The sequence below is a fragment of the Protopterus annectens genome, chromosome 2.part2 (assembly GCF_019279795.1).
Source record: "Protopterus annectens isolate FY-2018-M chromosome 2.part2, PAN1.0, whole genome shotgun sequence".
In the NCBI taxonomy this organism is placed as follows: Eukaryota; Metazoa; Chordata; order Ceratodontiformes; family Protopteridae; genus Protopterus; species Protopterus annectens.
Window position 1 is genome coordinate 787,759,334 of NC_056730.1, and position 26,067 is coordinate 787,785,400.

Sequence of the window (26,067 nt, forward strand, 5' to 3'; positions counted from 1 at the left end):
ACAGAAAAATAACTTTCTTGGGTGGTATAAGCCAGGGAACTTTGTTGGCTAGGCTTACTTAGGCCCTTGGGCCGACAGCCTAGTACCTTCCTATGAACCTAAATATTGAATTGCATTTTAGTAACCAAGCCATGCAGCATGCAAACAAGGCTGTTTCAGACCTTGTAATGTAAGCATGACAGTTTTACATGTCATGCATGCTGTATTTCCAGCAACATACAAATGCTGCATAGGATCATAGGTTCATAGGTTGGTGCTAGGCTATCGGCCCTAGGACCTATACAAGCCTAGCCATAACAATTCCCTGGCTATTTCTTCCCACAGTATTTACTTCCCTGGACCCCAGATTTACTTCCCTGGTCCCCTGCAGTGGCAATGTCTAGCAGCTTCAGGGGAACTAAATCACTGACTTGACAATGTTTGGTCTATTGCAGAAATAGGAGAAAGAATTCATTAATGAAGCATATTTCAAAATACCATTACCTTTGTTCTTATTTAATGTGTAATGTGCATCCATTTCTAGATTCGATATATGACCAGAACTGTAGGTATATCTGCCCTTGATATGACATCATAGTAGAGATTCAGAGATGAATTTTCAGTTGGGGTAGTGTTACAGAATAGTACAGGCCCTCCACAATGTCACGACGATTCTTTTGGAATCCTACTTTTTCACAGGCTAGTAGGATATGACTACCCAGTTTTGCTTCCATATGTGTCAGTAATATCATTTTCAAAAGAGCCGAGGATAATTCTGTTGGGCCTAGAAAGAACTTTGTGGTTTTGCATAAAATTGTTGTAAATATTTATTTAGAACAATCAAATGTGCAGAAAACACAGTTTGCAGCAGAATGTCAGATAGTCATATAAGCTGCATTTAAGACCAAAGTAGTTGCAGTTTCTGTGTCTGCAAAAACTCAAAGGGATAAGAAACAAATGCATAATAAAACTGAATAAAACAGTTTAAAAAATCTGGTCACACCATGCATGAGAGGTGACATTTACAGAGCTCAAAATATATGCTAAGTAACATGCCCATAATTTGTAGGAGTAAACAGGACCTGAATATGAAAGTCACATGAATTACTCCCCTTTTTAAGGAAATGAACACACCGACAGCTAAGATCCCTCCAATAAAATGCCTGTCAGTACTGAAAGAAGTGTAGTTTCAGTTAAGAATAACTGTTGGTCATTCACATAAGGCACACAGACAGTATAACCATGTAAAGAAGGCCTTAGACACATACCAGTCATAAGTGTAGACAATTGAGGTCATATGTGGGTATGTTACAACACTAAATTTTTTGCTTTACATATCTAGAATTCAAGACATTCTGCTTGGTGTCTGCATCTGTAAAGTGTAAGCACTGCTACGGTTTGAAACTGCCTTGTGTGTGCTTTATATCTGCACTGCTAGATGAGAACTTTAAGGTTATTTGATTTAGAGATTAGTCGCAAACATTTTTTTTGTTTAGTTTTTTGGTGTAGTGACATTCTGCACTAGTTCTGTAACACAGAATGGGTTGCACTTCTAAATAATCATACTGTGTAACATGCTATAAGCAGAATAGATCACTTAGAGGTTGGCTCAAGGAGGGGATCACTTTTAAAGCTCTCTTTTAAGAAATATCTGTAGGGTAAGTGACACATTAAGAAATAAAGTCAGATGTAGATTATAAGGAAAACACGCAGAGCAGAATATTTGTAGAAGATCACCAAATAGTGATAGAACCAAACAATGCAGGACTAATTGATCAGCAGATAATCATTGAACAGTCTTAGAAGGTAAATGTTAGGAGATAACTGACAAAAGCATGGCATAGTATACAACTTGCTGCTAATGACTGACCAATGAAAGCAGTAAAACAATACAGCTTAAAGACAGATTAATGAATTTCTAGTACTTGCAGAATAATTGTGATTACTATAAGCAAACAATGACAGAACTTAGCACAAAGCAGCACATGATATCTCCCTTCATGACACATTGCTAGAAAAAGCTGAGAAATGCAAAGGAAATAAAAAATATATATTGCAATTTGGTGGCAGATGTTCCTGTAGTGGCTTCAGTGATGTGAACGTTAAAAATATGCTCAATAAGGTAAAAATATAGATTAAAGACTAAAGGCAGAATGTCGTGGAGATTTAAAAAGATTGGAATTAAAGTTGAATTTGGATTCTGTATTTATGTGGGAAAAATCCCCATTCTCCATGCAGTTTGTTCTACTATCAGCATCTTTTCTTACAATAATCATCTCTAAGCTCACTGCACCTTTCAGGATAGACTATTCTCTGCCAAAACTATATTCAAACGTGCATTTTTCATGCCCAAAAAGGCATGCAAAATCTGATATTGAAACCGGTGTATACTTTGTGTGTCTGTAGGTAGTGTACTGTCTGTCTGACCTGCAATCCAAAATCTGGAGACACACGGAAAAAAAATAGAAATAGTGAAAAAATGTATTTATCCTGATCATTTATTCTCAATAAAACATACTACACCATCATGGTATAACAGGACCTTTAGTGAACAATGGTTATTAATCACAGAATTAATTAATTAATAATATAATTTATTAATCCCAATATACTAGATGCAGTGTAACCCACTCAGCTCTGTCCCACCAGAAATTAAGCAGCATTATCCTAACTGTTCACTTAACCTGACTTCACAAGAAGTAGCATGGCACAACTCACTCACTTCAATACTCTACCAATGACCTTGTAAAATGCAAAACTTAACACCAGATGGGGAAAAGAAGAGGGACATGCCAGCCCTTCTTCTCTCTCTACTAACCCACTCACATATAAAAAAACACACATCCAACATATCTGACACAAGAAGAGAGGGAAGGGAGGGTGGACAGCAAGTTCACGATTAAATCTGATCTCCCATTTTACAACTCCTATACAAAACTGAATTAACTCCTCCATACACTTACCTCACTTCCTCTCTAAACACACTTCCCCTTCCTTTCCTGACTCACCACCACAACACCTTCCACCATTCACCACTTAATACAAAACTCTTCTGTCCCCCCACCTGCTCCCCACCACACCCCCCACCCCAAATCCCTGAAGTGTTTCTGAACAAATTAGTTTTTTAAAACTACATTTATGGTGCTGTTATTAGCAAGGTACAAATAGAAGTATTCTATGTCCTAAAAGTAAAGCTAGGAATTATTTCTTAGCTGTAGCAGACTGGAAACATAATATATGAAGTTAACAGACTAGTATAAACATTACAGAACAAGGAATACTCAAAATTATAATTATTCTTAACAAAGAAAAATAAAGGGATGAAAGGAATTCAGATTAGAAGAAAAACTTTTCTCTGCCAGTGACCAAAAGATATACTGACGTTAATCCTGTCCCTTAGTTAATGTTAGTGGAAATCCTGTGCAGGTGATATGGACTAAACGAAAGTGATTTGTGGAAGTATTATTTCTATGTCTTCACAAGACCTGTTATCTCCTTACCAGAGAAAATAATGGTGGTAGAAAGTAAAGACAGCTATATACAACAGGTTATTGAAAAAGGTTTATGGGTTTCTAAAGAGTTATAAAAATGTCCTTCAAGGTCTCTCAAAGAATGTGATAACTAAATGGAATAAGAAGAATGCAGCTAATGCAGCCTCTGTTAGCATCCACAAAATCAGAACCATAGCTAGGTTACTGGTACCTTGTGCAGAAAGAAAATGAAAAGTCCTGTCCAAGATGAGGACCAGAAAATATCTTCTGCCGTCAAACTGCTGTAGCAAACTCCTTGCTACAAATGTAACAAGCTGCCTACTACTCTTGAAATCCAACCAAAAAGTGCTTTAGCCTGATGGTATCAACATTCTTTTCTGAATTCTGGTACTGCACTACTGTACCACCAGCATCTGTTAGACATACCCTTAACAACTTACACCTGGGACAGCTGCCCCCTTTGCCCTACCACAGCTACACCTCTGTGGAAAAAAAGGGAAGGGAGGGTGGGCAGCACAGAGAAACAGCCTTTTTCAGAAATGAAAGAACAAACACCATTACCTTACTTGTCCAGGTAAAAAGTGTGCAGATCTTTTTTTTTCTCAAATATTTTGTTTTATTTTCAATTAAAATAACATTTACATAATATTTTTAAATATCATTTTAAACAACTATATACAATATTTACAATAGCCTGACTTTAAATTCTATACACTGTATGTTATTAAATACAGAATTAACAGATCAGTTATCAGAGATACAATATCGATTATTGCAGAGTCTCCAACAAAGATATAACTTTCTTCCAAGGATTATTTACCAATGGCCTGGGATAGATTCGTAGTTCAATTAAAATAACATTTACATAATATTTTTAAATATCATTTTAAACAACTCTATACAATATTTACAATAGCCTGACTTTAAATTCTATACACTGTATGTTATTAAATATAGAATTAACAGATCAGTTATCAGAGATACAATATCGATTATTGCAGAGTGTCCAACAAAGATATAACTTTCTTCCAAGGATTATTTACCAACGGCCTGGGATAGATTCGTAGTTTTTTGATTTTTATTTCCATCAATGCAGTTGTCTTCAGTAAAGTGTAGAATTCTTCCAAGGTTGAGTGTGTATCTGAATTCCATCTTCTGGTTACGCATTTCCTAGATATAGCAAGTATTGTCCATAACAAATACATATTTGTTTTATTCAGGTAGGGACCTTCATTTACATTGAGTATTTATTATCAATATTTTAGTTAAGGTAAAGGATTCATTAAATAAAGCTTTTAAAAACAATGATTTATTCCATTCCAATTTGATTTAATTTATTACATTCATAAAAAATATGAATCCAGTCTGCTTTATTTGACTTTTCACACCTCCAGCGAAAAACATTTTTAGTAGTACTGATCTTTTTAATTCTATCTGGTGTTAAAAATGTTCTATGTAAGTATTCCCAGTTAAATTTTTTTCCAATTCTGTGTGTTAGAGGTGTAATTAACTGATAGTAAGATGTTAGTTTTAATTTCTTTGGTTAACTGCAATGACTGACATTTTGTTAAGAACTTCCAGTATGATGGTTTGGGAATTGTTTTATATGTTATTAACAAATTATATAGATTTGAAATGGAATTTTTCTTTTCACAACTATTATATATAAATTCATACAGAAAAAGTATTAGATTTGGAATATCTTTAAATGAGGAATTAATTAATCTGCATAAATCTAGAATGTACATTAGAATGCTTTGTAAGGTTAACCAGTCCTGTGTTGGAATATTGTAATCAGTTTTTATCACATGCATATCTAAAGCATTTAATTTATTTACACATTGAAACCAGCATAAGAATCCATTGTGTTCCCAGGAGGTTATTGTTTCCCTATATATTTTGCAAAGAAAGTTCTTATTGATGGTAAATGGGGTTAAAAGATCAAACCAAAGTTTTAGATCTATATTTGCATTGATAAGTTTCCTAAAGGAATTGATGTAATGATTAATCAGTGTTGTTTTAGAAGGTTTTTTTTATATTATAGTGTATACTTATGCATAGTATGTACCAGGGTTTGTTTGATTTGACTACTATTACATTTTTTTTAACAGATTAAATTCATTTGTTAATATAGCCGTTGTTAATTCTTTCCCGTTGGCAAAATAATTTGGGTTTATCCAGTCTATTGTAGTTTTAAGCACAGATGCTTTTATATATGTTTCTATTTCTGGAATGTTCAATCCTCCTTGTTTCCAAGGTCTAAAGTGATGAGTTAGAACTACTCTATTCTTTTTGGGATACCATAAAAATGTTATTAAACATGAGTTTATTTCTTTAAAAATGCATCTTTCAGGAATTAACTGTATTGCTAATGCTGCATATAGTATTTTTGGCAGTAAGACCATTTTTATTAATTGCAATCTGTCTTCAAAAGTTAATATAATTTTGTTCCACTTTTCTATATATATATATTTATTGTTTCAGTAATGTTTTTATAATTTATTAATATCGTTTCATTTATATTTTTGCATAAAACTATTCCTAAATAATTTAGCTGTGATGGATTTATCTGTAACTTGTAGCCCCGGGATTCATGAAGCTCGGCGCAAGGCCGGCGTAAGGCCTGCGCCGGCGGTGCATGGAATATCCGGCGCAGTAGCGCCATATACATATTAACGAGAGTGCACTGGAATCACAGACACGTGCGTAGTGTACGTGAGCGAGCCCAGGTAGGATGCGTCTGGAGGCGTGTCTAAGCCGGCATGAGGTGAGCAACCTAATGTGCTGACAGCCACGGTCCGCCCACAATAGTAATGGCAGCAGCCAGGTCCTGTGCAGAATGAAACGCACGTACAGTATGCAACATAGTCCCCGTCCCAAATTAACGGAGAAGCAAATAGAAGCCACGAAGGCATAAGTGTACCCGTCCAAGGAGCAAAGGATACGCATAAGACCGCGTTCGTCCCGCAATGCACTGTCAGTGTTTACACACAGAGAAGGTGTACAGCCGCATGTCAGCGCGCCGCACCGACATAGGATCAGCGACTAAGGTCACCACCTGTCCCACTTTGGTTGGGGCAGTCTCTCCATGGACAGTTGTGTCCCGAAAAACGTATTAGAAATGGCTGATGTGCTACGATTGTAGGACACAATGATATCCCGTATTTAATGTAATGGTAGCATGAATTGGTTATTTCTGTAACAGAAATACCTAAATGACACAATAAACAGAATAAGCAAGGAAATTGCCACAATAATAAGCATATTATTTAGGCAAACAAGTGAATTTCTATGCTATATAGTGACCGTTTGTATGTGTCGGCCTGTAAAGTCAGATGTGAGTCCCGGAAATATCCCAGATCGGAAAATGGAAAAGGTGGAAACCCCAGTAGCGACATGGGCATGGTCACCAGGGTTACCTGCTGTCCCAATGTGCCATGGACAGTCCCTGATTGGACAGTCGTGCCCCTGCAACAATCGTAAAAATGGAAAATGACCTCCGATCCCCTGCCACGCAAATTCCCGCAATATACATGTAAATAGTAGCATAAAACATATACATTACGATATGGAACACAGACATGGCATAAGAAAATAAATAAGGAACCCAAACGCTTACAGAATAAGCTCATAGTATGGCAAACAAGTGAAGTTCTGTCAACTGCACTAGCCCTGGGTATGTGTAGTCCTGCAAATTCCGAAGAGTCCACATAACATGCCCCACTATGGGCATTGGAAAAGGTGCCAACCATAATGGTCACAAGCAGTAGTGACAGTACATAGCCGGGTAGCTGTGCTGACATAACAACAGTAAGGAATCAAGATACCTCAAACACAGGCAAACATGTGCATAGCAACATATCCCAGACCCAGCAACGTCTCTGTTGCATACACTGGATGGTGTATGATGAAGTGTAATATCCAGAAGCAGAACCCATGCATTCGGAAGTACTACACAATAGCCTCATTGTACATGTCAGTCACACCCATGTATACCCCTGCACCCAAACCTGCTAGCATCCGTGTGCAGCTATACAACCACACACAATGTGCATACCTGAACTGTGGTAAGATGTTTGTGTTAGGCAATGCCACGCGGGCAAATACGTACCCCACATGTCACCAACCCACCGCAGGTACAGATATGTAAATGGCTGCATGTGAATGTGTCAGCAGAATGTGTACATCCGGCATGTAGTATGTACCCGTCCAAACCATCTAGGTTTGCATACGACACGGTGCACATAACTGTACACATGTGGACAAGTCGGGTCGTTGGACCACCGCATCGATGATTATCTTTGCAGTGAAGTCGATCACATATAGCGGAACAGGTGCCTACCACACAGGACGTCCTAACAGGGTGCTACAGGCAAGGAAGGGGAAACTGGGACATCACATGTCGAGATTAGCGTGGCTGGACGGACAAATACACACGGTCAAGGTAAAGGACGGAACAACATGCATATGGCCGGATGGATGTTGTTAAGTAAAATATATAGAAACACATATGAAGTTCCAGTTTACACTCGAAATACTATATAATGTATTGAATTGTACCGTACAATATGGCAGTAGAACTAAGCCTGCATGTAATTGGTGAAGCTAAGCTGTACTGTGATGGAATTCTGAACCTGGCAGTAAGCAGTACAGCAGGCTCATGTCTGTCATCATTAATTATTTGCTGGGTTACAGAACAATAAATGTATGTACATGCATAACAGCACTCCTTCCCCAGAGGAGGATGGCCTTTTGAGCTCAATCGAAGATAGCAGTACAACTCCCTACCAGAGAGACAAAGCAACGTAGTAAGAAATTAACTGTCCACTGTATCGTAACAGTCTAGGGTCCTTGAAACAGCTACAATCACAAAAGGATACTGTAATGTACAAGGTGCCTTGCAAGGCTGTGTTATTCCCATGAGAAAACAATTTAAAAGCACGACCCCAGCACCCACGTATGTATAGACTATTGCGGACCATAGTGATGGAAATGCCCTGTGACCGACCACGTCAGTAAGGTGGGCAAAAGCTGATTGTAAACACTATATAAAGAAACTGCTTACTGTATAGAGTCAGACAAAACTCTCATACTTGGACTGTATATTATTTAGCCTGCCTGTGTACACTACTAAAACGTTCGAACCCGAGCCTCCTGTGTTATCGGCTGTCACTTAGAAAAGCCTACTGATAACTACAGTCTGGTTGTAACAACTTATTTCACATTGTGATCCTTGTAATCCGGAATTCCCTTGGTAAGCTACAGGTCAGAGTGCATGGCTGGTTAGAGATGTACGCTGGAGAATATGCATAAATGGTTCTTCTTGAATGAAAAGACCTCCGACTGAATTGTTGTGTGTAAAGAGGCTGTTTACTGTCTGATCTGTGGCTGAAAAGCGGAAAACTGGATCCCAAGAAGAAAACGTGCAGCCTTAAACAGGAGGCCCAGGTAAGGAGTGTCTGCCTTTTTGTGTCTATTGTAGATCAGGGACCAGACTACATTGTGTTTCTGTTAACAGTAGTGATATCGGGTCGAAGACCTACCCACATACTGTTAAATCTGAACATAGGTCAGGGGAACACACAGCAGAGTAAATAGTGATTGTAGACACTACAGTGGATACAGGGAAGGAGACACACGTGTTATGACAGAAGTGCGTAGCAGTCGTGTAGAGGATATGGGAGATTATTGAAGCAACAGATCATGTGATCCGCGTTTGATGGGTGACGTGAAGAATATGCAATCGCAGAGAGCACATAATGTGAGTTATGCAGCAAAATGGGGTAATAAATATGACATTGATGGTATATTAGGCAACATATCGTTACTGAAACATTGTAATCCCTGAAAATTTGATGCATATGTTCCAAGGTAAACACCTGTTCCACCCTGAGAGGGATATGCCCTCTCTGGCCAGCCGTGTCCTGTAAATAAACCGAACAAATGTCAAATGTCCTGATATCTCAGGACAAACATTTCCCAGATATATATCAAGATGGTAGCATAAAACAGTAAATTTGTATGTGGAACAGCAAAATATAATAATAAACAGAATAAGCAACTGAAATGCTACAACAATTGGTCGCTCTCCTGGCAAAACGTGAATACCTGTCCTATGTACTGGCCGTGGGTATGCATTTTCCATGCAAATTACACGTTCTGAACACTAATGTCCCACATTGTGCATTGGAAAAGGTGGCAGCCCTAAGATGTGCAGGCGACAAAACAGCGACAATTGGGTATCCGTCATGCACATCAGTGGACTGAGGTAGTGTACCGAAGGGAATAGAACATTTGGTGACCACAAACCAGTGGTACACACATCTCCTCATGTGTGGGGAGGGTGTGGAGATGTCCTCACTGGACTTGTCAGCCTGTATGTTGGCAATGTGTGTGTATGTTGAGTAACCCCACCTCTATGTAAACTCCAGTTACATATGTGGGACTGAGCCCCAGGTCCAGCATAGCAATTGAAGGTGGTGATGATTGTTAGGGCTGTGGTCCATGGTGGGTATAGTCTGTGGAATGTGCCCTGGACTATTTCACATGACAGTGTAGTAAGGTCTACACATATGATGACCAAGGGTAAACACACCCGCAAGGTGTCTGGCTCCAATCTTGTAGTAGCCACCTCCTCGTGTTGTACATTTTGTGTATGGCTGGGGTACACCACACTGATGCTTGGCATTGGTACAGTGGAACCACAGCGGTGGGTAAGTGAATGACTGGCCTCATGCAGTCCTGTAGGTGGCTGGTAGATGGCAAATGTGATTGATGCAGTGGCTGGCCGTATTCATCTACACCACTGGCTCAGGGTCCTTAAAGGAGACCACAGTACCAAGCTTAGTATTGGTGTAGTCTGCCTCCTCGGGAGCAAGCTAATGTGTGTATGGTAACTGGCAACACTCTACAGCGAATTGATGCCAAAAGCAGAAGCCAATGTCCAAATAACATAGATCAACTTCGTATGACAATAGTAAGTTATCAGCACATGTATTGACACATGTGTCTGCCAATTACAATTGAAATGGCCGTAAGACTGGCCTAAAGTTCCCATGATGTACACAGTCTGGGGTGTTGTTCCGATAATAAAGTGGCAATACCTCCCAATCGTGACCTCTGGGTATGGTATGAAAGTGGTTGTTAACCTGCAACATTGGATGTATAGCATTGGTTTCTGGTGTCGAAAGACATGGTTCCTGTAGCACAACACAGTATGGGTAGTCAAGCACACATACACCCATTGCTGAACACACAGTAATCATCAGTGAAACCCACTGCTCACAAGGACACAGTCCGACAAGCTCTGTTTCACACTTTACATATGCACAGTGGTGTCCATTGTAGGACCCAAAAATTGTGGGAAAGAATCAATAATTTCTTATTTCAATGCGCATCTGAAATCATTGTCGCCACAGGTACACATATGCACCGCAAGCGGTTTAATGTTGCTGATAGCTGTCCATGTAATGCAGCACAGATGCACAGAAATACCCAGGGTACCGGTCCATAGAACTGCGCCCACATCACAGTTCCGCACACATGACGGATGTAATGGGTACCGTCAATTGTTGCAGCCAAGGGATGGGGGGTATGTAGAGGCTGTGCTCGGTGTTGTTTCGCAGGCAACTTTCTCCCGCCTGCGGAGGGATGTGTGCGTAGCACCTGCCTTACTCTCCGCTAATAATGCAAACCATACCGGAGAATGCTAAATGTAGGTGGGGAATGTGTACAGCCCTATACTAGTGTCCAGTAGGCAATTGTCATGGATGGACACCCGTATGGCCAGGATGGCACCTACAACTGCAAACCCGGTACATGACATAGCCGCTGTAAGGCATAACACAGGAAATACACATAGGGACTACAGTTGACATTCCACATACAAAGCCGGACCTCGTGCTAACACCGGGCGATACAGCACTCAGTCTGCCAGCAACAGACTGAGGAGCACCCGCCACCAGACAGCGGAACAGATGTGCTACCTGTGGAACACATACTAATGGCAATACACAACGCCAAGTAGGATATGTAAACTATGGCATTCCCACCTATGAAGACAACATGGTTAAATGAATGCATAGGTAATCAACATGTTCCGTGGTGTTATATTGGAAATACAGTGACGGATATGTCCCATTGGGACGTCTGCGGTTTATATGAAGCAGTTGCTAACCAGCATCATTGGATGTATGTCATTTGCCCACAGTACTGAATCACCTGGTTATGTACCACCATGTGGAATGGGTGGTCAAACAGACATCCGCATTCCTGAACACACAGTATCAGTGAAACCCAGTGCTCACAAGGACACAGTCCCACAAGCTCTACACTTTACATATGCACAGTGGTGTCCATTGTAGGACCCAAAAATTTGTCTAAAGACAGGAATGCCGCCTTATCCAAACACTTAATTGAACTCATTGTCGACACAGGTACACATATGCACCGCAAGTTGTTTAATGTTGCTGGTAGCTGTCCATGACAAGCAGCACAGATGCACAAGAATACCCAGGGTACTGGTCCATAGAACTGCGCCCACATCACAGTCCCGCGACACATGACGGATGTGTAATGGGTACCGCCAGTTGTTGCAGTCAAGGGATTCTGGGTATGTAGACTCTGTGCTCGGTGTTGTTTCGCAGGCAATCCTTTCTCCCGCCTGGGAGGGATGTGCGTAGCACCTGCCTTACTCTCCGCTAATAATGCAAACCATACTTCGGAGAATGCTAAATGTAGGTGTGGAATGTGTACAGCCCTATACTAGTGTCCAGTAGGGAATTGTCATGGATGGACACCGTGATGGCCAGGATGGCACCTACAACTGCAAACCCGGTACATGACATAGCCGTAAGGCATAACACAGGAAATACACATAGGGACTACAGTTGACATTCCACATACAAAGCCGGACCTCGTGCCAACACCGGCGATACAGCACTCAGTCTGCCAGCAACAGACTGAGGAGCACCCGCCACCATACAGCGGAACAGATGTGCGACCTGTGGAACACATACTAATGGCACACACACAACGCCAAGTAGGATATGTAAACTATGGCATTCCCACCTATGAAGACAACATGGTTAAATGAATACATAGGTAATCAACATGTTCCGTGGTGTTATATTGGAAATACAGTGACGGATATGTCCCATTGGGACGCCTGCGGTTTATATGGAGCATTTGCTAACCAGCATCATTGGATGTATGTCATTTGTCCACAGTACTAAATCACCTGGTTATGTAGCACCATGTGGAATGGGTGGTCAAACAGACATCCGCGATTCCTGAACACACAGTATCAGTGAAACCCAGTGCTCACAAGGACACAGTCCGACAAGCTCTACACTTTACATATGCACAGTGGTGTCCATTGTAGGACCCAAAAATTGTCTAAAGACAGGAATGCCGCCTTATTTAATCAACTAACTGAACTCATTGTAGTCACAGGTACACATATGCACCGCAAGTGTGTTTAATGTTGCTGATAGCTGTCCATGTCATGCAGCACAGATGCACAGAAATACCCAGGGTACCGGGTCCATCCAGCTGCGGCCACGTCACAGTCACGCACACAGGGCGGATGTGTACTGGCTACCGTCAATTGTTGCAGTCAAGGGATTCTGGGTATGTAGACTCTGTGCTCGGTGTTGTTTCGCGAGGCAATCCTTTCTCCCGCCTGGGAGGGATGTGCGTAGCACCTGCCTTACTCTCCGCTAATAATGCAAACCATACCGGAGAATGCTAAATGTAGGTGTGTAATGTGTACAGCCCTATACTAGTGTCCAGTAGGCAATTGTCATGGATGGACACCAGATGGCCAGGATGGCACCCACAACTGCAAACCCGGTAAATGACATAGCCGGGAAGGCATAACACAGGAAATACACATAGGGACTACAGTTGACATTCCACATACAAAGCAGGACCGTCGCCAACACCGGCGCATACAGCACTCAATCTGCCAGCAACAGACTGAGGAGCACCCGCCACCGCATAGCGGAACAGATGTGCACCTGTGGAACACATACTAATGGCACACACACAACGCCAAGTAGGATATGTAAACTATGGCTTTCCCACCTATGAAGACAACATGGTTAAATGAATGCATAGGTAAGCAACATGTTCCGTGGTGTTATATTGGAAATATAGTGACGGATATGTCCCATTGGGATGTCTGAGGTTTATATGAAGCAGTTGCTAACCAGCATCTTTGGATGTATGTAATTTGTTCACAGTACTAAATCAGCTGGTTATGTAGCACCATGTGGAATGGGTAGTCAAACAGACATCCGCGATTGGGGAACATACACCAGCAGTGAAAAGCACTGGGCAGGTGGACACAGTCCAGCAACATCTAACTTGACATATGCACATCGGTGTCCATTGTAGGACCCAAAAATTCTGTTCAGAGAATGCCTGCTAGCTTCCTGCATTACTCATGTGATCTAATTGTCGCCACCACGCCACAGGTACACATATGCACGCAAGCTGTTCAATGTTGATGATAGCTGTCCATGAACTGCAGCACACATGCATAGAAATACCCAGGGTATCGGGTCCATTCAGCTGCGCCCACATCACAGTCCAGCACACATGAAGGATGTGTAATGGGTACTGTCCACTGTTGCAGTCAAGGGAGTCTGGGTATGTAGAATCTGGCCTCGTGTTGTTTCGCAGGCAATCCTTTGTCCCGCCTGGAGGGACGCAGCGTAGCACATGCGCCACTCTCCGCCATTAATGCACACCATACCCGGGAATGCAAAATGCAGGTGTGAAATGTGTACAGCCCTATACCAGTGTATAGTAGGCAATTCACATGGATGGACAAGCGATGACTAAGATGGCACCCATAACTGCAAACCCGTGGAATTAGACTGCCGTAGTAAGGCATTAGAGAAGTCATACACATAGGGACTACCGTTGACATTCCCCATACAACAAACACAGACAACCGCCCGATGAAGTCTAAAGCAAAGACGAGGTACTGTAGGGACCGCCAGTGACCAACCAGAGCACACCAAGAATTAAAGGCAGTCACCATAGTCTATTGGAGCCCACTTCGCCTGCTTCATAAGCAGACTTATTCAGACTACATACAATGCAGTCCAACCTACTACATTTACAAGCATTAATTGGTCAGTACATTAGATGTGCTAGGTACTAATTACATGCCTTAAAGGCAGACAAGTTTAACAAACCTTACTTGGGTTACAGATCCCACACAGTGAGGACATCAGACATTGCTTCGAAAGGTACAGTCTTCATCGGAAAATATAAATATATGTACATATATGAAACATGAACCAACATAAAATGTTTTCCAAATGTCTGACTGTGTAAGATACATATATATGTCCTACGGATTGTGCCAATATATTAACAGAACTGCAGACACCTAGTAATATAAATGAACCATAATATATACACATAAACCGTATGATTATGACTACTGTAAAATAGACCAACGAAATGTAAACATTCACAATGTGCTAATGTAAATATTCAGTTAGAAGGTTACTTAAATAAATCAACTCAGTCATCCATGTGTAAATACTAACACAAGGCCAGCGAGGTGCTTGCCCTCACATGTACTGGGATGTTGTTCCACAGCATAGTGAGTGTCTGGGTGATGAATCCGTCCCAACAACACGCTCGATTAATGACAGTGTCAAGGTGTACGCCAGCTGCCCTTGTGGTTCTGAGGGATCTAACTTATTTACGGAAGCATAGTCATCAGATCTGGGTTCGACTTAGCCGTATGCCAGGCACGGGTCACCTCTGGGCAAGTGGTATGCAACTGTATACAGCTGGAATTCTTTCAGTCGGTCAGTATAACACATATACCTGAGACCCTGCATCTGTTTGTCGAAGAACTGTTGGTGCCTTTCCAGCTGCTGCAGGTGTTGGGTCAGATACATTCTGAACGGGGCATTGTACCCAATCATAGGTCTATTGAGCGATGAGTACAAGGGGACAATGACCTCCCCTGATCTAGATGTGAATCCCTTCATGATGATGTGGGCAATGTGGAAGGTCTACCTAACTATGTTAGCAACATGTGTGTCTAACGAACGGTTAACAACAACACATGTCCCCAAATCACTGGTAACCCCCTCTGTGCTCAGTGGATTGCCACCTATATGGTAGCTCGGGCTAACCTTGTTCTTCCCGTAGGCTATGCCTATGCATTTCCTGGCATTTAGCTGTAGGACATGTCTCTGGTACCACTTATCCACATCTGTGAGGCACTCCTGAAGGATATCTGTGTCAGATGTGTGTCTGACTTTGGCACCGGTTTGCAGTCATCTGCAAACATTGTCACCCATAACCCCTGTGTATGCGGTACATTGGAAACGAGATGCTGGAAATAGTGGACCCAGGACTGAGCCCCATGGGACACCACCTGTGACTGGCTGTGAGTATGACATGGCACCAGCAACTATGGCCATGTGTGTTCTGTGACTTAGCCCGCTTGCAACCCATATGGCGCATGTATGGATTTACATTCAAGATGACGGGTTTATCAATTATACCCGAGGGGTATTGTGTCAAGGCCTCTGCCGGGTTGAGGTAGGCTGTATGGACTGCTTTACCCTCAGCAATGGCCTTGGTGACTGATTCTACAAAGTGAAACACGTAAAGGGCATGATCTGACTCTGACCAAGCTAAACTGGGTTGTATCCAAAGTATGCGGTCCCCTATGTCTTTATCTATGTGTCCCATTATGATCCATCTCCATGGCTTTGCAGATAAGGCTTGTCAAACTAATGGTATGGTAATAACCAGGGTCAGTGGAGGCACCATCTATGTGGAGTGTGACTACAGTCGCCTCTGTGCTACTACTCAGGTACGATCCTGAGGTGAGGCTAAGATTAAACAGCTGTCCTAAGTGTGAGTTAGAGTTCCTGGAGTACACAGCTGGGACACCATGTGGAGCCATGGATGCTGTGTTGACTGCCTTGGGGCTGGATGTGGGTAATGCTGGACATACCCACGGCAGACGGGCACGCTCTCGAGTCCGATGCCCAAGGGACCACACACATAGCCGGCCTTAGGCATAGGCCAAGCAGGTAGCCGCCTAGGGTGTTGCTCTACTCGCACCTTTCCAGACTCTATTTGGTGTAGGTAGACCAGGAGGGGGTAGCGGTGATGTATCGGTGGCAACTTCTGCCTAGGTCACCACTTACCCTAAGGCCACTCTTCCCGCGGGTAATACAGCAGTACCCACACCCAGACGCTGGTCATTGCTAGGGTCATTGCTAGTATGGCACATCATCTATGTAAGGAAACCATATATCCCCAGACATAATGGCACAGCATAATGCCTGTTCGCCGCCAAAGGCAGACATATCGCCACCCGGGCGGTGCGGACGCATTCGCGCTGCGATGTCCGCTAACAATGCCGACATTGTCTCGCTTTGTGAAACAAACTCCACAGAGACATTCAATAATAGACAGCGACGGACAACCCGATGTCCTCGTGGTTCGAGCTGTTCAACCTGTTACGCCATGTTAAATGTGTGTAGCACAGCGAACCGGCCAAACAAAGCAACGGACATGTCTGTGGCTCAGTGAAAGTCGCCACGCAATGTTAAACCCTTGTAATATTGCGACACAGGCCATACATACGGAGGGTTAGTAATGGAACTTGGTTATTTCGAGCAGACCGTGCAATTAGTATAACGACATCTACAACGGGTACACCGCCAATCGATGACACGGTTACTTAATAATTGGGGCCGATATGGTACCATGGACACGGACAAACGCGCTCCATGTGACTCATCTAACATTCGCACAGGGTCAGGGCAGTCCCGCACAGTGGGCTGCCAAGACCAAACCCAAAGCACCACAGCAACACCCTGACAATCAAGGCCTGTATGCGATGGGATATAAGCAGCTGTCATCTGAACAGCCCTGCGTGACGACATATGCATCCTGGGCCATGAGCGAGGGGAATTAGGAATGTTCAACATGCAGTACCGCGACCTTTCCCAGCAGGAGAATGGATGCCTGTGACGCGGCGTAAAGTGCGGGGGGGACATGGAAATGTAAATAGGTACCATGGGCATGCCTATTAATGACAACTAACAGCTAACGGCACTGGTCACAGTAAGGCCAAACGTGAATGCAGTCACGCTTGAATTACTTATTATTTTATTATTTATTTTATTTTTATTTTATTTTATTTTACATTTGTTGACCGGGCTAGTCTAGCTGGATATATGTCCATTTTCAGTAGAGGCCCGGGAGAAAAGCTCCACACATAACATAATAATGACAGACAGACATATTATTAATAAAGACATACAATAAAAATAGAAATATAAATCAATTTTGTTAATAAAATCAACATACATTAAGGAACTCAAACAGTTTAATATCATACATAATGTTTGGTCAATTTCAAAGCATTTTATCTAGTACATAAAGGTTATGCAATAAGGCATTTGCCATATGGATAACAGTTGAAGCTCAGAAGGATACAGTAGTAAAAGGGGAAATGTAAGATGAATAAAAGGGAAGAGGCAGGGTTAGGAAAAGAGAGAGGAAAAGAGGGAAGACTATAGAACATATAGATGTGCACGGTACGAAAAGCCCATGCTGCAAAGACTGTTACATATATAAAGCTGTAAGTGCTTTCTGCACACGCCCGCCAACCGGATCAGACATATGTTACCGAATAGTCACAAGTAACGCAAAACACGAACCACACAGACACTGTAAACATATATAAACGGATTCACGGATATGCATGTGCTGCGCCAGAACCCACAATCCGACATGCGAAAGTGTGCGTGCGGTGTGATCCAGTGGAACCAGGAAGGTTACGGATGTCTCCTCCACACGCTTACATTCATAATTGTCAAATATATGCTTAAATAGTACTTATTAATTCCATGCTTTGTTATCGTAATGCTACTATTATACACATTGATATACAATAACCTGATCAACACACTACATTCTAAGGTGCACTCACAACAATTATCAACTATGTGTCCGGATACTGATTGTATTTACCAATATTGTATATATATTAACACATTGTTGCCAGATTATTGTTTCCATGAAGTAAGGCATGCAACACTGATATGTATATGTCACGCTATAATCAAGACTTGGAGCACTGTCCACCTAACTATGAGCAGGTTTATTGATTATTTCGCTTTAAACCGACTCTGAAGGAAGTGTATAAGGGACGGCTATGTCATGCATTCCGCATCCGACGATGACCCATGTTAGTAGGTGAGAGAGCTCAGTATCCTTTCACTGTGGAGTCTATCGATTTGACAGTGTCTGTTTTGCCGATATATGTTCCATAATGTCGCTTATGAAGATGGGCAGGACGCAAGGTTTGCTGTATTTCCGCGATACTGGCACGCGGATATAGATAGGCCATGTCATACAAACGATGGGTAGTCAAGCAGACATCCACGACTGGGGAACATACAGCGCAGTCAATACCACTGGCCAGATGGGGACAGTCAAACACGCTCTACACTTTACAAATGCACATCGGTGTCCATTGTAGGACTCCAAAATTACGACGCCTGCTCCTTTATCCATCGATCGCCAATCAGAATACTAACCGTGACTACGCACAGCTAGACATATGCACCACCAGCTGTTTAAGGTTGATGATACCTGCCCATGACATGCAGGACATATGAACAGAGGTCCCCAGACTGCCGCGGTCCATACATGTAAGGCCCATATCCCAGTTCCGCACACATGAAGCATGTGTCATGCGCATCGGGGGTTGCAGCCATGGTATCCTGGGTATGCAAAATGGGGCTCGTGTTGTTTGGCAGATAATCCGCTGTCCCGCCTGGGAGGGCTGCGGTACAGGACGGCCTTAGTCTCAGTAAGGATGCAAAGCATCCATAGGGTAATGCTAAAGGCATGTGTGAAATGTGCTCAGCCCTACATCAGTGTCCAGTAGGCATTTCCCAAGGATGGACAAACGCACGGACAAGATGGCACCCATAATAGCAAACCTGGTGGAATCACACAGCCGTAGTAGGGCATGACACAAGACATTAAGATGGAAACAACAGTAGATACACCCCAGACATCCATCCTGCCGCACGTAATCCCAGCGCATACAGCAGCTTAAGGTGCTATCAAGTATGTGGGGATCACCCGCTTCCACTCTGCGGAACATACCTGCACCTGTGGAACACATATTAATGGCACACCAACAACGCCAACTAGGAAGGTCATACTATCGCTAAAATATGGCGCTCACACACATAAACGACATACTGTCATGAATAAATAGGTTCTACATGTACCGCTGTGTTATACTGACAATACAGTGGCGGATAGTTCACAATGGTACCTGTGAGGATTATCTAAAGCAGTTGCCAACCTGCAGGACTACAGTAACACCCTATGGGTAAATTGTGGAAGGACACGGGTTACGAGCACTACATAATATGGGTAGGCGGACAGACATCCGAATGGGGAACATACGGCGGCAGTCAAACCCACTGGCCGAATGGACACAGTCCAACATGTTCTAAACTTTACATATGCACATCGGTGTCCATTGCAGGACCCAAAATTACTCCTTAAGTAAGTGTAGGCAACATAGTGTGAACCGAAGAGGTGACAGCCGTGACTACGCACAGGTAGATATATGCACCACAAGCCGCCTTCAAGGGTGATGACAGCCGCCCATGAAATGCAGGACATATGAATAGGACTCCCCAGGCTGCTGCGCCCATACACGCACGCTCATTATCCCATTTCCGCACACATGAAGGGTGTGCAAGGGTACCGTCGAGGGTTGCAGACATGGGATCGTGGGTATGCAAATATGGGTGTCGGTGTGGATTGGCAGATGATTCGTCCCGCCTGCAGCGGACGTGGCCATGGCATATGCGCATTCCGCAATACTAATACCGATCATCCACCGGAAATGGAGAATGCAGCTGTGAAATGTTGACAGCCCGATACTAGTGTCCAGTAGGCAGTTCCCATGGATGGACAAACGACGCCAAGATGGCACCCATAGCTGCAAACCTGGGGAATCCCACAGCTGTTGCAAGGCATAACCCAGGGAATACAGATACGGCCCACAGTACACACTCCCCATTCAAAGCAAGACCGCTGGGCAGATACCGCGCACAACACTCAATGTGCCAGCACATCTATGGGGATCACACGCCCATACAGTGGAACAGATGGGTCACCTGTGTAAAGATACCAATGGCACAATCTCCACGCCTGCTGGGAATGACATAGGATGGTCAAACTATGGCGCTGACACCAAAGAAAGACATCCTTCGTGAATTAATAGGATTGATGTCAATACACCATGGCAAACACCCAATGAACAGGGAAGACTTGCTGGCACCCTATGGCCACAAACCATGTCACACATAGGTAGATGGAACAGTCAACATAAACATTTCGGCCCACGACAGGTCGATATGGTATCCAAAGGTACTTCATAGACATGTATGCGCTTATCACCCGCTGGCCCCGTGGAGACTTACACATAACATGGAAGTATCCAGGCTTTAAATGTCCACCCTTACACTTCCATTTGTCACTTTCTATGCGAGCAATGGAGATGTAGCCACAGCATAGAAAGCAGAGACGCACTGCTAACTAAACACACACATGTCAACATCACAGAAAGCATACTATGAACACACTTATTACATGATATTGTACTATGAAACACAAACAAACCAGCAACCTGCAGCAAGAATAGTCCCCGTAGTTCGACACAACACAAGTCTTCGTGAACATTTAAACAGTTCATTAAAACATGCAACGCTGTTGTTTCCACAACGGTGCAGGAAAATGCTATGTCTAAGAATGTTCACAATCAACAATGTGAGTCTTAACATGATTTTAAATATCACATTGTTGATTGTGAACACTTTAACAATTTGCTTATTCAGTTGTATTTTCGAAAGCAACGGAAACACACACACACACGGAAGGGACGGGAGATGAACCTACGCTATTTACATGAACTCAGTACAGTATGAAGCATTTACACAACGCTACACCGAAGTTAACTGACGGAGCGCTGTCAGAGGCATACATGTAGGCTGCTGACGCCACCCGCAAGACAATATTTGAAATAGCCAAGGCATGTGTTGCGGAGCCGCCTAAAAGCATAATCAGTCGCAGAGGCAGCTGGAAACACACACACACAGAGACACACACACACGGAAGGGACGGGGACGAACCTACGCCTATCTACATGAACACACTACTGTATGAAGCATTTACAGAACGCTACCGAAGTTTACTAAACAGAGCGCTGTCACAGGCATACTTGTAGGCTGCTGACGCCACCAAGAAGACAATAGTTGGCAATAGCCAAGGCATGTGTTGCGGAGCCGCCTAAAAGCATAATCAGTCGCAGAGGCAGCTGGAAACACACACACACAGAGACACACACACACGGAAGGGACGGGGACGAACCTACGCCTATCTACATGAACACACTACTGTATGAAGCATTTACAGAACGCTACCGAAGTTTACTAAACAGAGCGCTGTCACAGGCATACTTGTAGGCTGCTGACGCCACCAAGAAGACAATAGTTGGCAATAGCCAAGGCATGTGTTGCGGAGCCGCCTAAAAGCATAATCAGTCGCAGAGGCAGCTGGAAACACACACACACAGAGACACACACACACGGAAGGGACGGGGACGAACCTACGACTATCTACATGAACACACTACTGTATGAAGCATTTGCAGAACGCTGCCACCGAAGTTTACTAAACAGAGCGCTGTCACAGGCATACTTGTAGGCTGCTGACGCCACCCGAAGACAATAGTTGGCAATAGCCAAGGCATGTGTTGCGGAGCCGCCTAAAATCATAATCAGTCGCAGAGGCAGCTGGAAACACACACACACAGAGACACACACACACACGGAAGGGACGGGGACGAACCTACGACTATCTACATGAACACACTACTGTATGAAGCATTTACAGAACGCTACCGAAGTTTACTAAACTGAGCGCTGTCACAGGCATACTTGTAGGCTGCTGACGCCACCAAGAAGACAATAGTTGGCAATAGCCAAGGCATGTGTTGGAGCCGCCTAAAATCATAATCAGTCGCAGAGGCAGCTGGAAACACACACACACAGAGACACACACACACACGGAAGGGACAGGGACTAACCTACGACTATCTACATGAACACACTACTGTATGAAGCATTTACAGAACGCTACCGAAGTTTACTAAACAGAGCGCTGTCACAGGCATACTTGTAGGCTGCTGACGCCACCCGCAAGACAATAGTTGGAAATAGCCGAGGCATGTGTTGCGGAGCCGCCTAAAAGCATAATCAGTCGCAGAGGCAGCTGGAAACACACACACACACAGAGACACACACACACACACACACACACACACACACACACACGGAAGGGACGGGGACTAACCTACGCCTATCTACATGAACACACTACAGTATGAAGCATTTACAGAACGCTACCGAAGTTTACTGAGCAGAGCGCTGTCAGGAGGCATACCCCACGCGAGTGGTATAATTTGCAGAGGCAATGCGCCCGATCGAGTTCGACAGAGTGCGCAGTCACGCAGTCTGTTACCATCCTGTCGCCAGACACCAACACGCTAGTGCTGCAGTCGGAATAACAAGTAACTACTGATCAGTACATCACTGCATACCGGGCATGCTCAGACACTTAGACTCGCACAGGGCAGACATGCATACACATGTTGCGACAGCATGGGTGGCGGAATGTGGACCGCCGTGGTGTGTCCAGCCACACAACAGAAACCTGGCCATGCCACAGACGCGGCCGCTATGTAGGGGATACAGGCATGCACCCGGGTATAACTGCAGACGGGCTGGTGTGCACTGTGCTGTGTGTCTATCTACACAGCTGCCTACTGGGCATGCTCAGACACTTAGAGTCGGCACAGATCAGACATGCATACACATGGTGCGACGGCATGGGTGGCGGAATGCGGACCGCCCTGTGTGTCCGCCACACAACAGCAACTCCGCCATGCCACAGACGTGGCCGCTGCTGCGGGAATATCTAGGTGCAATTAACCATGTGTAGGACTGGCCTACAGTTTGTTGCATGCTACAGACAACCCTCCCAAACACAGGATACCTTCACAGATGTCCTGAGGACACTGGTGAGTGGGCATGCTCTCACAACAGCACCGTATTGGGTGACATGAACCACCCATACATAGCCTGGGAACATTACCCATGGCACAACACAGTACGCCAGCAGTCCCAGGTGTTCACACACCTGGCCACTGTTAAACAGCCATGCACCATACATACTAGGGGATGTCTGACAGTTCTGCCCATCACACATGGTGAGGATATGCCCCACACAGGATGTACAGCCCTCAATGGTGATGCAAGACCGTATAGTGGATCCACTGGTCATCCACTCACTGTAACCAACACCAGCATGGGGACCTCAGTGATGACCTCTCCACAGAAAACCACACACATCATAATGACCGTGTGGTACCCTACAAGTCCTCCATGCCAGTGTTGAACAGAGGCCAGACCGCAAACGCCTAACTAATGCCTTCCCCGACCACTCCACATGCATGTCTGCAACAGGCAAACATGATGACATCAGGACCTTGTCCACCACAGGTAGGCACATGGTGTGGTGGACCGCAGCCACTGACTACCTGTACATCAACAGTTGGAGCTACTACATGGCAGAGCAATGACAGTACCAGGGAAACCATCACCCATTCATACCGGCCACCATACGGCCCCACATACCATCATCCAGGTCCGCTTGTGGGAGTGGTACTGCAGAGGGCACATGAGACAACCACAGGGCCTTCCCTAACTGTGGTAAGGACATGGTTGGGGCACACAGACTTGCCTGGAAATGGTCCAGAATGGTACAACAGTCACTGCACCCACAGACATTGTCTGCAAACCACAGGACATGTTCCATGCATACATCCCCCAACAGGGAACATATCCATCCCACCAGAGTGTATCCTCCCAAACATGTCATATGGCCTGGAGTGATCCCATATCTCTATGGCGGTTGACACGCCAGCAATGGGCACCGATGGTGTCCCTGGCTGTGTGCTATCCATCCTCATTGAGGCCCTCGCCCACACATGCGCCACTGTGTCATGTTAGCCTTTCTATGGGCTATGTCCCCAATGGATGCCATATGGCATCTGTGGTCCCACTATGCCAGGGTAGTGCTCCTATGGACTGTCAACAGCCACACCCTATACGCTTGACAAGTGTTGTCTGCAAAGCTGTGTGGAGGTCCATACAGGTGGCCATGGTTACAGATAGCGGTGTACAGCCAATACCGGAACATACCCACAACTACATAGTCAAGGGCGGATCCTGCCTCCCAACCTGCTCGCCCAGTCTGGAGTGGTCACCAAGGCCATTGATGGGGATACGTGGGTTTGCACACAGTACCATGACCTAGTGGGAGCGATCAGAGCACACTACACATGGGACCCATAGAAAGGCTCGCCAGCATACATGTGGGGACATATGTCACCCGATGCTTCTCAGACAGGTTGGAGGTCACACCACACAGGGTTGGTGCTCAAGGTGCCTTGTCACACTCATATCTGGACCCAGTGGAGGCCCACAGGGCTCACTCCTGTGCCCCTGCCATATGGCATCCGACCTTCCAATGTGCATGCAATCATAGGGGATTGTAGCAGACAAGGTATGCAGATGACTACGCGACCGCCAACATACCCAACACCCCATGTTACACGGACATCCACCTAGGCCGCCATAGACAAGGATGACTGGTGCCAGAGCCATGGCCTGCTACTAAATGCCAGAGAAGGTGCAGCCCTACCCAGTGTGAAGGACATGTTCGTCCCAATGTCACATGTAGGTGGTACGCCATTAAAGATGGTGGACGGTTCAGGAAATGGCTACCACACCTGTCGGCAACCTCTGTCAACACACACAATGGCAATGTGGGTGTGAAGACATTCCATTGTGGCCTCCTGGTCTGGATGGAATGGCAACCACATCAGGGTGTTCATTGTACCCTGTACACATCACACACCAGAGCAATGACTGCGCATAATGGCACATGTGGCCTGTAGCTAACCTGACGCCTGCAGCACTCGGAAGGACCGCAAACGCTCCACAAGACGGGATGACGGTGCTAGGACATGTGTCACAAGCTGCACGGCCAAGGGGACACCGCTGTGGATCTTCACAGCACAGCTGTTCCGGGTGATCTGTGCCTGACATACACGGCCATGTCTGACCTGGGTGACATGGGCACATTCCACCTCCCAGGCTCCATGCAAACACGGGCACAGAAGTTTACTGTCAGACACCTCAACACAAAGATGAGTGGGACGTGCTGGGGAACAGGGTTAACGGCCAGACACCCCTACAACACGGGAGGAGTGCCAGGCCATGTGAAGGAAAGGCCCTGACTGCCTTTGTCCAGGACTGCTAATGACATGTGGATGTGTGATGATAGTTATGCGCCAGCCAACCTCTGTGTGTCACTGCTAGACCAGGGACTGGGGACTGATGGATATGGCATCCCCATCCTGAGGGGTGTTAGACGCCAC